This window comes from Hesperophylax consimilis, chromosome 7 (assembly GCF_061612785.1).
Source record: "Hesperophylax consimilis isolate HC1 chromosome 7, BYU_Hcon_1.0, whole genome shotgun sequence".
In the NCBI taxonomy this organism is placed as follows: domain Eukaryota; kingdom Metazoa; phylum Arthropoda; class Insecta; order Trichoptera; family Limnephilidae; genus Hesperophylax; species Hesperophylax consimilis.
In genome coordinates this window covers 10,205,423-10,218,538 of record NC_142842.1, presented here as the reverse complement: position 1 = coordinate 10,218,538, position 13,116 = coordinate 10,205,423, and the positions used below count along the sequence as shown (strand labels likewise).

General features: G+C 38.7%; 1 pseudogene; it reads left to right on the top strand.

The window, feature by feature from the left end:
• Positions 1-9,225: 9,225 nt before the first annotated feature.
• On the top strand, positions 9,226-12,840 carry LOC149422288 (uncharacterized; annotated as a pseudogene).
• The last annotated feature ends 276 nt before the right edge of the window (positions 12,841-13,116 follow it).

Genomic DNA, 13,116 nt, shown 5'->3' with positions numbered 1-13,116 from the left:
ATTTATTTTACGTCACGCGAACGGTAATTCTTTTAAAGACAAAGTTCAAATAGTTAAAGTAATGGCTAAAGTACTAAAACTTCTCAATGAATTAAAATGGATAAAATAAAATATTTAAAAAAAACTTTTTACTGTTTTGTGACATTGAAATCGTAAAGATTATGTATAGTAAAAAAGTAAAAATAAAGTTAAGGAAGTGGTGTGCATCCTAGATGCGTTCCCATTAATCTCTTCTCCACTCTTCCACTTATCCCTAGTCACGCCTCCAACCCCACTTCAACACTTAATATAATGACATTCGTTCATCCATAATATTTTGTAATATTATTCATGTTAAGTTTTTATCTGGCAGTCATGACGGATGACCGGTCAGAGGCCGAGTAAGCATCGCGTCTGGGTCCCACACAAGCAACGTGAATTTAATTCAATTAATTATGACATAATATGCAACATTTTCCACTTAGTGTGGTGGTATTGAAGAATTTTAAAATTTTATCAAGTTATTCGTAAAAATATATTTGAATATATTTTTCCCAGAAGAAGGACACTGTAATGCTGTCCGCAATGTCGGCTAAAGAAGAAGGTAGACCAACACGGCATAATACCCCAAAAAGAAATAACTATTATACTTCTTCATTTTATTATGATGGGTAGCCATAACGAAGTGACAAGTGAAATTGACAATAATAAGGCCTTTTTCAAATTTTCAATGCACAATTGATTCTTACCCGAACTTGAAAACTACACACAGCCTACATTTGGTTGTAACGCAATGAATACAAATATATATTATACTCTATTGCCTTTTTAATCATTTTACAAAAGGATTTATTAATTATAAGAATATAAATACATGATTAAATTCAGAATCGGCGTTTTTGATCAACTTGTACATATATTAAAGGCCATAGTTTTTGCACTCAAATACCATATTTAATTAAATGTAATTAATTAATGCTGAGGCCTTTCTGAAACTGCTACAAAATTTTGAAAAATTCTAAATAAATATTACAAGAATCCCAAAAAGTTAGTTATAATTAAAATTATTTAATTATTCGACCTTCTGGATAAAATGGCAAGAAATTCAAAATATGATTATTAATTATGAATATTCAAAATGGTGATTAAAATCTCTCCGAGGAAATGATACAAGATTCTTATTGAATTTAACTTTGACAGTGTTTCTTTTCATTCTTTTCATTCGGTCGATTTTGAGTTTGCGAGAGGAAAAGATCTCGCGAATGCTTTCCCTTCGCAGTTTCCAACATTTCCCCACTAAGCGGCTATGATGTCACTGCGGTTTATTGAAAATTCCTACTTTGCCCATGTGAAGGGCGACCCTTATAACATGTTAGTAGAAAACCTGTTGGCGGGTTTATTCAGTTCAGTGACGTGCGATGCATAGTACGTTTTTTTAAATAATTGATGATTTTATGAGCGTACCTAAATTCTGTACTAATTAAACAGTTCAAACAGATCATCTTTATGTACATTTATTTGTATGTTCCGTTTCTGATTCAATATGATGGTGGTGTTGGATATTACATTTTTTATCCCGTCAGTGTTCGCATGAGCGTGAATCTCACTACGATATGTCAAATCGGAATAATCAATATTCTAGAATCTTTACGGAGAAAAAATAGGACGGGTTGTTTTGGAGATTTTGAACAATTCTTCGAATTTCAAAGTTAATTTTCAAGTTCTGTGAAAGGTTTGTTCAAATTATGTTATTATTTTAGTTCTGTTAAGCTACTAGCCTATAATAATATAATAACAGAACACGAATAAAACTTTCACAGAACCCGAAAATGAACGTTGAAATTTGACGAATTATTCAAATTCTGCAAAACAACCCATTCTTTGTGATAAACATTGCTAATTTATTAAAAATCTGGCACCACTATTCGGATTCCTGTTAAAAACAGGATTTCAGGTCTTGAACAAATGATATGACAGATTTCCCAATAAAATACAACACGAAAGTGTTATGACGATGTTGGAATACGTAATTAGAAAAATAATAACAAGAATAACGCAGCTTTATGAACACGTGTTCCGATATATTTGTGGTTATCGTGGTGTATAAATGAAAAGATCTCTCACTCAGGTTTAGCGTTTATTGATAAGTTGTCAGCTGATTTCACAATCACAATATTTCACGTTTATTATGCACAAATACTATGAACGCTCGCGAAACTAGGCCGTAGTAAGTAGGTGCAGCCGACGATAGTAATTACTGAACACTGATAATATGCTCGCTGCGTCGGGCCTATTTATATTGTTCGGCCGGTGGCGACAGCAGGTAGTTAAGTGGCAACTAAATCGAGGCCACTCGCTCGATCTGGATCTTTCGCGAACTTTCGACGGCGTGGCAATTATGCCTAGGCCGTAGGCTCGAACCTTCTGGCGAGTTCTCGTAATGTTTAAGACCGGCTTGCAATATAATTGTTGTCGTTAGACAAGTAGGTCTTGTAGTACGTAGATTACTTTGTTTACGATGCGATGCAGGTACATAATTCGGGAGTAGGTACTAAGTAGGTCGAGCGGTTTATTATTAATTATTTAATGTAGATTTTTCTCGACGCTACAAACACCCCCTTCCCAGCAGCTTTTCTGAGGGCTGCGATAGAAGAAATAGCTCGGAGACGAACGTCTTTTAAGTGTGACACTTCATAAAAAAAAAATATTTTGCTAAACACATGTTCACAACACAGGCTGAAGATACACTCAGATAACCATGGTGGCACTATTATCCGCGCTTGTGCGGAGATGGTCGGGTGCATGATGCTCCGTGGTGCCTTAACTGATCACTACAGCACTCCTCGTCATCAAAAAGCGTAGGATAGCGTTTTGGGTTGAACGTGCCTTTAGGCGTTAAAGTAGTCCGGGAAACGAACACGCCTACCGGAATGTGTTGTCGTATGAGTGCGATCCGGGTTGGTAGCGGGCAATGGAAGGGTTGAACGTATTCCTTGCGTAGTTTCCTTAGTTTCCTGGGCAATGTACGCAGGTTTGAGGCGGTCTATAGTCACCGTTACATCTTTGCCTCTGTTTAAAATGGTGAACGTTCTTTCGTTCAGGCGTACCACTTGGTGAGGGCCAGTGTAGGGTTGCTGAAGCGGGCTTTTTGCGGTGCCGTCCCTTAGAAACACATGGGTAGCTGCGGGAAGGTCTTTAAAAATGAAACATTTCCTTTCGCCATGTCGGGAACCTTCAACCGGTCTTAGGTTGTTAAAATATTGCCTCAGCTCTTTGAGGAAATCGCTGGTGTTGACGTCGTTCGCTGGCCGAGCAACGAGGAATTCTCCAGGTAGGCGGAGTGGCTCGCCGTACACTAGTTCGGCCAAAGTGGCAGCGAGGTCATCCCTCCAAGCTGCCCTGATTCCCATTAACACTGTGGGAAGCGCCTCAGTCTAGCGGTCATTTTGATGGCATTTAATCGCTGCTTTAAGCTGGCGGTATAGCCTCTCAACCATGCCGTTAGCCGCAGGGTGGTAAGCCGTGGTACGTATTTGAGTCGTACCTGCCAGGCAGTTTAACTCCCTGAACAGCCTTGACTCAAACTGTCTTCCTTGATCAGTTGTGATTCGGAGCGGAGTACCGAACCTTGTAATCCATCCCTGGTAGAAAGCGCGCGCTACAGTTGCTGCTTCCTGATCCCTAATCGGGAAAGCCTCTTGCCATCTTGTAAACCTGTCTACGCAGGTGAGGCAGTATCGGCATCCTTCAGATGAGGGCATGATGATGATGTCTATGTGCACATGCTCGAATCTGGCCGATGGTCTGGGAAAAGTTCCTAGGGGTGCTGACACGTGACGTGACACCTTACTGCGTTGGCACTGTAGGCAGTTGCGTGCAAATTTACCCGCGTCCGCCTTAATGGCCGGCCAGACATAACGTTCAGTTATGAGCTTAACCGTTGTCTTGACGCCTGGGTGAGCCAGCTGATGGACTGCATTAAATGCTGCAAGCCGAAACTTTTTGGTGACGAAAGGTCTCGCTGTATTTGTAGACATATCACAGTACAAGTCCGTGTTGATGCCGGGAATGCGCACTTTCTTAAGTTGTAGGCTAGAACTTCCCTTTAAGCATTGCTCTAGTTCCGTGTCGTTTACCTGATCAGCTGCCAGTGCTGTATAGTCCAGGGGAGCGTCGACTGACTCGACCCTGGAGAGGGCATCTGCGACGATATTATCCTTGCCCGCTACGTGGCGAATGTCCGTGGTGAACTGGCTAATGAAGGCAAGGTGTCGAAATTGCCTTGGAGAGCATTTATCAGCCTTCTGGTGAAAGGCGAAAGTGATGGGTTTGTGATCCGTAAATATGGTGAACGTCCTGCCCTCTACCATGTGTCTGAAGTGTTTCACAGCGAGGTAGATGGCCAGGAGTTCTCTGTCATAAGCGCCGTATTTTCTTTCAGCCGCGCTAAATTTCTTTGAAAAGAAAACCAGTGGTTCCCAGTGACCTGCGATGAGCTGCTGGAGTGCGGCGCCAGCTGTGGTGTCAGAAGCGTCGCTGACTATGGATAGTGGGGCTTCACACTTTGGGTGAGCTAGTAAGGTCGCCTGAGCAAGGGCTTCCTTGCACTTGTCAAAGGCTTCCAAAGTCGCTGCTGTCCAGGAAATGGGCTGCTTGCCTTTCTATTTTCCGGTGAGGAAATCATTGAGCGGTGCTTGCGTCTCTGCTGCATTGGGGAGAAACCTCCTATAAAAGTTGAGAGATCCCAGAAAGCATCGTAAATCCTTCACCGTTTCAGGCCGACTGTAATTTTTTTATTGCGTAGACTTTCTCTGGCAGGGGTGTAGTGCCTTCACCAGACACCAGGTACCCCAAGAATTTTACTTCAGGCAATCCAAAATGGCATTTGCTGGCGTTGACGACCACCCCATATTCCTGCAGGCGCTGGAACAAGGTCTTGAGGTGGTTCATGTGTTCCTCTTCTGATGATGAGGCAATGAGGATGTCGTCGATGTATGCGTAACAAAAGTCCAATCCTCTGGTGACCTCATCGACAAAACGTTGAAACGTCTGGACTGCGTTACGGAGGCCGAAGGACATCACTGGAAACTCGAAGAGTCCGAACGGCGTGGATATTGCCGTCTTCGGGATGTCTTCAGGAGCTACAGGAATCTGGTGGTAAGCTCGTACCAGGTCTATTGTGGAGAATATCTTGGTATCCCTCAGCGACTGGGCGAAATCTTGGATGTGTCAGACTGGGTACCGGTCAGGTATGGTTCTGGCGTTCAATCCGCGGTAATCACCGCATGGTCGCCATTGGTCGTCCTTCTTAGGGACCATGTGAAGTGGGGATGCCCAACAGCTCTCAGAAGGCCGGGCAATTCCTAATCGGACCATGGTCTCAAACTCTTTCTTGGCCCATTTGAGCTTGTCAGGGGCGAGGCGCGAGGACGTTCTGCGACTGGAGGACCTGGAGTAGTCCTAATGTGGTGAAGGGTAGTATGGCGAACTTCCTTCATGGCGCCGTCAGGGCGCGTAAGGTCCGGGTACTGTTGTAAAAGTTTGTGGTAGGGGGATGTCCCTGTGACAGTCTTAATGGAAGCGGTCATGTTGTTACTGCGCCTGCCTGTAGTTGTCAGGTTCGTTACCTGATCCAGCAATCGCCTGTTGTGGACATCAACTAGGAGCTCGAATCGTGCTAGAAAATCCGCTCCTATGATGGGCCTGGAGACGTCAGCAATGACGAAACTCCAAGTAAAATCACGACGCAGGCCTAGGTCCAGGTTGAGCGTCAGGCTTCCATACGTCGCGATGGTGCTTCCATTTGCGGCCGCTAATTCGTAAGGCTGCTTGGTTGGACGGCCTTGGACTAGGCGTCGTGGGTAAACGCAGAGATCCTCGCCGGTGTCCACGAGAAACTGGATGCGAGTTGCTTGGTCAGTTACGAAGAGGCGACTTAATTGCGTCGGGCTGCTGGTGCTGGTCGACATCAGTGTGAGCGGGGCGTCTCCTTGCTCAACGTTGCAGGGTTTTGCGCAGGAGCGCGTCTGGGTACTGAACGTAGGGTGACCCCTGGAATGACCGCGCAAGTGATGGTTCCGCCGACAAGGACTGGTACTCCTGGATGGGCGTTCCTGGGCGCGCAGAGTTGTTAACTCCCGTCGTAGGGTGTTTATTTCCTCTTGTAGCTGTAGCACCATTTTTTCCATAGTATTAAGCACGTAACCTCCGTAACTTGTCGTTGATGTTGTGGTAGCGCCGGGCGGGAGAGACATTTTTAAAATAACAGCTGTACACGATAACACTTTAAAAAAAATAACTCACGTCGTAGGTCACCACTGTGGTTATCGTGGTGTATAAATGAAAAGATCTCTCACTCAGGTATAGCGTTTATTGATAAGTTGTCAGCTGATTTCACAATCACAATATTTCACGTTTATTATGCACAAATACTATGAACGCTCGCGAAACTAGGCCGTAGTAAGTAGGTGCAGCCGACGATAGTAATTACTGAACACTGATAATATGCTCGCTGCGTCGGGCCTATTTATATTGTTCGGCCGGTGGCGACAGCAGGTAGTTAAGTGGCAACTAAATCGAGGCCACTCGCTCGATCTGGATCTTTCGCGAACTTTCGACGGCGTGGCAATTATGCCTAGGCCGTAGGCTCGAACCTTCTGGCGAGTTCTCGTAATGTTTAAGACCGGCTTGCAATATAATTGTTGTCGTTAGACAAGTAGGTCTTGTAGTACGTAGATTACTTTGTTTACGATGCGATGCAGTTACATAATTTTGAGTAGGTACTAAGTAGGTCGAGCGGTTTATTATTAATTATTTAATGTAGATTTTTCTCGATGAAAGTAGTAATAATTTATTTACTCATCAGAAAATGAAATGCTGTCATATTTTTCAAACCGGATTTTAATAAATCAGCAATACTCAATTTTCTTCGTGTACTTGCCAGAAAAAGTTTGAAAAAATATTTGTCATTGAGATGGTGACGTTTTTTAAAGAAACTGTACAATTCCTCATTTGAAATTTAAAAAATTGAAGTAAAATTTAGTAGTAAAAATCTTAAAAGTGTACACTTACAAATCTTTTGATTCCAGATGAAATTTTGGTTTTAGTTTATTAATAAGGGAAGAATAGACAAGTTATAAATTTATAAATTATAGTAGTTCATTCGTACCAACTTGATGTGAAGTATTTAAGGACGTAATATGAAATTTCTAATAAAACAATAAAGTTGAAATTGCTAAAGCACGGTTCATTGTTCGCTATTAGAAATTTGAAAGTCCTATGGAGCGTAAATAAATAAATACATTTATGAACGTTAATGTTTCGTTGTTAACTTACCAGTATTAAAGGTGTTGGAATAGAAAACTTCATTTATTTTTTTAAATGGGCTAGTAGGTACTTACCTGAAAAGAAAAAATAACATTATTAGAAAAACAAACATAAAACACAACTTATTATAAGCAATAATTAGTCGCTTGGACTTCTCACAAACTGATAATATCTTCCGAGTAAAAGATAAGCAGTAATTTTTGATTGAACTAATACATATTGAATTATTTGCCGTGTTGGAAATAAGCCGACGTAGCTCAGTGGTCCAGAGAAGCTGACCGGACATCAGAAGGTGCCGGTTCAATTCCCGTCACCGGTATTTATTTTTACGCTATGCATAAAAAACCTTTTCTTACATCATTGAAAATAAATAATAATAAAATACAATCCATAAAACATTGAAGAGATGGTAAAAAGTAGAAGTAAGTATATGAAAAGAATATATTGTCATCGACAACGAGTCTATCTGTCGAGTTTCAGCACAATTGGATGTCGAAAAGTGGGTTAATTTTCTCTACCAAGATTCCATTTGACATTCATTCAAGAAAACAAAAGTTAAATTAAAATAGATGTATTTAAAAAAGAAAGCATTTTGTTGAAAGATGTAATTAGTGTAATTAGCAGCCAAGTCATTTTTCACAAAAAACGGCGCTATATAAATTATCCAATTATTGTTGTAGATCGGTAATTTTCAAAATCACTTCATGACCACAAAGCGTAAGTGCAATTAGAAAAATTCAATTTAACACATCGAAGCACGTCACTTCTTCAATGTACATGTGTGTATATGTACGTTAGGTTACATACCTACTTGTGTTTATCAGAATATGTTGACAAAGGATTATTCTACTCGTATATTAGGCACTCAAGCATAATCTACAGAAGCTATTGAATGTGCAATTACCGCCAATCGTATCAGTACTGTAGCAACTCCGACTGCATTGTGGTAGTTCCCATTTATTTCAAATTCACCCAACTATAATATTAAAGGTATACGTTTTTTAAACTATTTTACAGGAACAGATTTCTTAAGAACTGATTTAAAATATTTTAGTAAGTTTGTGAATAAGAGGGAAGGTAATCTATTGGAAAATTGGAAGCACCCTCTGAATTTAATCGCTAAAGTCAGGGTTTTACGTTCAGTCAGCTATTGACCTTTATCACAGGTTAATATCGGTAAGTACCGCAGGTAAGTACGGTAGGTACCAATCCACACAGGGATTTTATTTGTCTGGACGTGGCAATATTTAAGGGGTGATAAGTGTAACATTTTCCGGTCAAATCCTGCGAAACTAGTAATGCGAAAATCAACATTTGTTGGTATTATGTGTAATCGGATAGACAAGTCAAAATAAAAGCAATTTATAAACTATGTTTCACTTTTATTTATTTGCGACTGTACCGGTTTCAAACAATCATGTCCATCTTCTAGCTTAAAACTATGGTATTTATACTTCTATTATAATTGTGGTATCTTAGATATTAGTTTTAGGTATTATTCACAGATGGCATTTGTAACTGTAAAGTAAAGCTGTCAATAATACAAGGATAGATAAATTCATAACAAGGTGAGAGGTCCAGAACTCTCTCCAAACTTTATTATTATTATTTTACAGTAAAAAGACCACAGTTTAATCCCGAAGATTTATTTGAAGAGTTCTCAGACACCAACAGCCTAACTAAAAAACGTTGTATACATATTACGCTGCGCGTAAGGTCAGAACATTGAAAATACTTGACTTATTACCATGGCGATTGTTTGGTTAAAACGGTCTTAAACCAGGCTGAGGGCCAGCTTTACCACACCAACTTTAAACGGGCGTCTAAGAATCTAATTAGCAAAACGGATAGAGTTACAACAATAATTAAATTAATTACTAGCAATATTACATATTCAAAGTGACTTTTGTTTATTTCGGAATGCGTGGAGGTTTGTGCAATCTCACACATCCTACAAAACATATACAATAATAAGAACAAGAAAAAATACGTTAAGCGATAGATTTGTCTTTGCCAGTCGATGTTATCGTCGTCCGTTAGCTTTCTGTCGATGATGTGCCCTATATACTTTGTGTCTTCTAATACTTTCAGATCCTCGCCGTTCAGGAAAGTTGATGGAATGCTTTTTGGACTCTGTCCGTATCTGATGACCAATAGTGCTGTTTTTTTTTTATATTGTCCCGTATATTTGTTACTAGTGCAAATTCTTCACATACTTTAAAAAGAACTGGTAGCCCCTTATTGTTGGCATCATCAAAACCTTTTCAAGGGTGTTTTCTATTACTCTACTATGAATAACATGCATTCTGTTTTATTGAGGTCTCCCCGTGATAGTTTGCATCGTTCCTAACTATTATATTTCAAGGTATTTATTGTTCCTAACTATTAATTTTCCAGGTATTTATTTTCGCATACATATATATACATATAACACAAATGTACTGATTTGTTCGGGAAGAATTTTTATTTATTTATTAATGATTTGAAATGAAAAATATTGTTTAATGTGATGATTTCCTCGGTCAATATACGAAAAAGTGATACACGCTTAGTAGGCACACTTTGTATAAGTTTAATAACAGTGAGAAACAACAATTTCAGTATCCGTAAATCAAAAGAAATGTATCGTAATATTTATTACTTCAAAATTAAAATCGATTATTCACTTTGGCGGCCATTGTTTTTGATGTGAAAGTTTTAAGGTTACTGTTTTCTTATCTTATTTAACCGATATGAACCGATTGGACGGCCTCCGTTGTCGAAAGGAAAAGCTCTCGACTTGCAGGCTAGAGGTTGCGGATTCAAATCCTGAGTAAAAAAATCAAATCGCAAGTAAATTTTATTTTATTAATTCGTGAAATTTCACAATCCACTAACTTAAAATAATTTGTAATATAAATACGGCACGTTTCAAATTCAAAAATACTATCAGTTACGCCCTGGTGTAATCAGAATAGAAACGTTGCTGAAAATGGCTGTAACCGTATTTGGTGACCAGATCTGAATAGCGAGGTACATCCCCACCTTTTTCTTCCTATCTCCTTCTCCTACCCACTAACTTCAGCCTCACAACATACTCCGATTGAGGATTCCGTAGTCTTACTGGCTACGAATGGTTGGGAGCAGTTCGAACTCCTGTACAGTTTCACTAAAAAAAAGTAGAAAATAGTAAGTGGTAAATTAAAAAAATTATTAAAACTATCCTAAAAAATAATATTTTAAAATTATTATAACAAAGCATGTCGTGAATAAAATTCGTAAAATTTACGTTTTTTTAACGAAATTGCTATCAAAATTAATTATTTTCGGTTACATGTTGAAACAGTTGTGTCTGAGTGTTATATAACTAAAACGAAGTGTTTTGATTCCTTAAATAACAGGTAGGTATGTATTTTAAAAATGTCGTATTCTCTGTCGACGTTTGCAGGCATAAAATATATACTTTTTTTATTTCGTGTTGAAATTAAAATATTTCAAATTATGAATTTTAAAAAATATTTCGAATACTATATAACGGAATGTTATATAACGGAATGAATGTTAAAGTGCTTACCGAGAATATTGAAAAGGTTGGGCAATCTTACCATTCTGTATACACATTACGGCACCCAATTAATTCTAACGAATCATCAATGATTTGATCAAACCTTTTACCGGGTATACGATACGAGAAAATGGAGAACTCAATGTTAAACATTTAGTGGATATGGATGAAAATGGTGGAATTTGGGGCAAAATGGAACAGAAGCGAACAACAAATTCGATTCTGCGGCTATTTAAAAAATCCATTTTTATACATTTAGTATTATCAGTTGAATTGTAACATACGTAAATATTTTTTTAATAAATTATAAAATTTTCGTCTTCTATTTTCGGAGTGTGCCAATGTCTGGATGACCCCGAGGGAAAGTCGTCACTGTGGTGGTCATAAAATTCATACTGCTTATCATGTATATGTCTGTGTACATTTTTACTTCACTTGAGAGTGGAAGATTATCTCTGAGAACCCTTGGAAAAAGATCACGGATAGAGACTAAAATCGTGTTAAGTAGATATGGGGGTCTAGCACAATGAAATATAAAACTTTACAATAAAGTATCGATGGGCTTAACTACGGATATTCTTATACCGATTCCCCAAGCATGGTCGCGCTGATGATATCCAGATGGATATTGATCATCCAATAAAAAAATCGATATACGCTGGCAACAGTTGATGTTTTTGCTATAAATAGACATTTCGAAACGAAAACGCAGCTACGTAAAAATATTTAAAAAATGACGATATTGAATTGAAATACTTAACTAAATATGCATTAGCAATCCGCATATACGTTTTGGTAACAAAAAGAGAGTATGTTTGTTAATGAGGCCTTTATTCACAATATCTTACGTGAAAAACTTTTGTTTCTCCAAGCATAATGTAACGTCATGGGCCCGAACGGATTCATTCACCGCGTATACGTCTTCTTTCAATTCTAAGAGCTTCGTTATTCTGTTAAGGGGTTATAATATACAGTTAGAATTTAAAAAAAAAAACGATTTTTTTTATTTGAATTTCGTAATGAAAATTTATTTTAGTACACATACAGAAAATTTCAAGTAAATCCGGCTATTATTTTCGAAGTTACACGCAGATTTGTAAAGACGTGTCAGAGCGGAGACGGTGACTCCAAAACGTATTCGGGGGTTTTAAAAGCACCTTACGGCGATCAAGAAGTTATGAAGAAATAATGTAGTGAATACGTACAGAAGAGCATGGGCACGAGACACCTAGATTGTGTGAATAAAAATGTGGAAACAGTTCATAATAAAAATGAAAAAAAAATACAAAATAAAAAAACTTTTGGTGGAAAAGGCAAACTTAGTGGTAAAATTTTCGACAAGTTGTCAGTTTATTTTGTCTCAGCAATTATGAGAAATTGTGATTCCATCGAAAAAATGTATAATGCTATCTGGACCACATATTATCATTATTGCTCAACGGACAAAAACCTCAACACGAGAAGAGCCCGATCGGACCAGAGTCACGGTGCAGTTGGCAACGTGCAGTAGCTGCCAATGAATTACCCACTTTCAAGCATCATCATCCGTCATTATCACAAGATTTTGCTAAGGCTATACTTCCCATTTATACAGATCTCAGCAATGAGAAATTACTATAAAGATGTGTGGGTGGTTTCACCCAAAACAACAACGAGAGCTACAATCAACTGATGTGGAAAATCTCTCCAAAAATGGTTCAGGCCGGTTCCAAAACTGTAGAAACGGCTGCATAAATGCTGCTGGCATATTTAATTAAGGTACAATATCATTATTATATTACATGAATGCAATAGGGGTTTTACTTGGGCCCAAAGCGCATTCATGCGCGGAAAGAGAGGATAAACAGCGCGTGGCCGTCTCCGACTGCAGAGCGCATGATAGCACACGAGAGGGAAGAATGGTCCGCAGACAACACCAACTCGAGTTATTAGAAGCTGCCGAAGGGGCGGAGGGTGTATTATATGGCCCTGGAATAGACGACTTGATGTAAGTTGTAAAAATATATTTTTTTAATCTATGTAAAATACTTTTCAAACTTTAAACGCGTTTTTCTCAAAACTGTGTTTTGAAAGTCGGTGACCAAGATTACTCAGAAACGGCTCAACCAATCAGTCTCAAATTTCAACACAAGCTTCTTAAATATATTTTAGAGTCATTAATCGAAGGCCTGTTCTCACCGATAAATATATATTTTTTTATAAAAAATGTTAGGCCGAAATTTTGGTAAAAAGTCGATTTTTTTTTTGAGAAGCCGCTATTTTGTCAA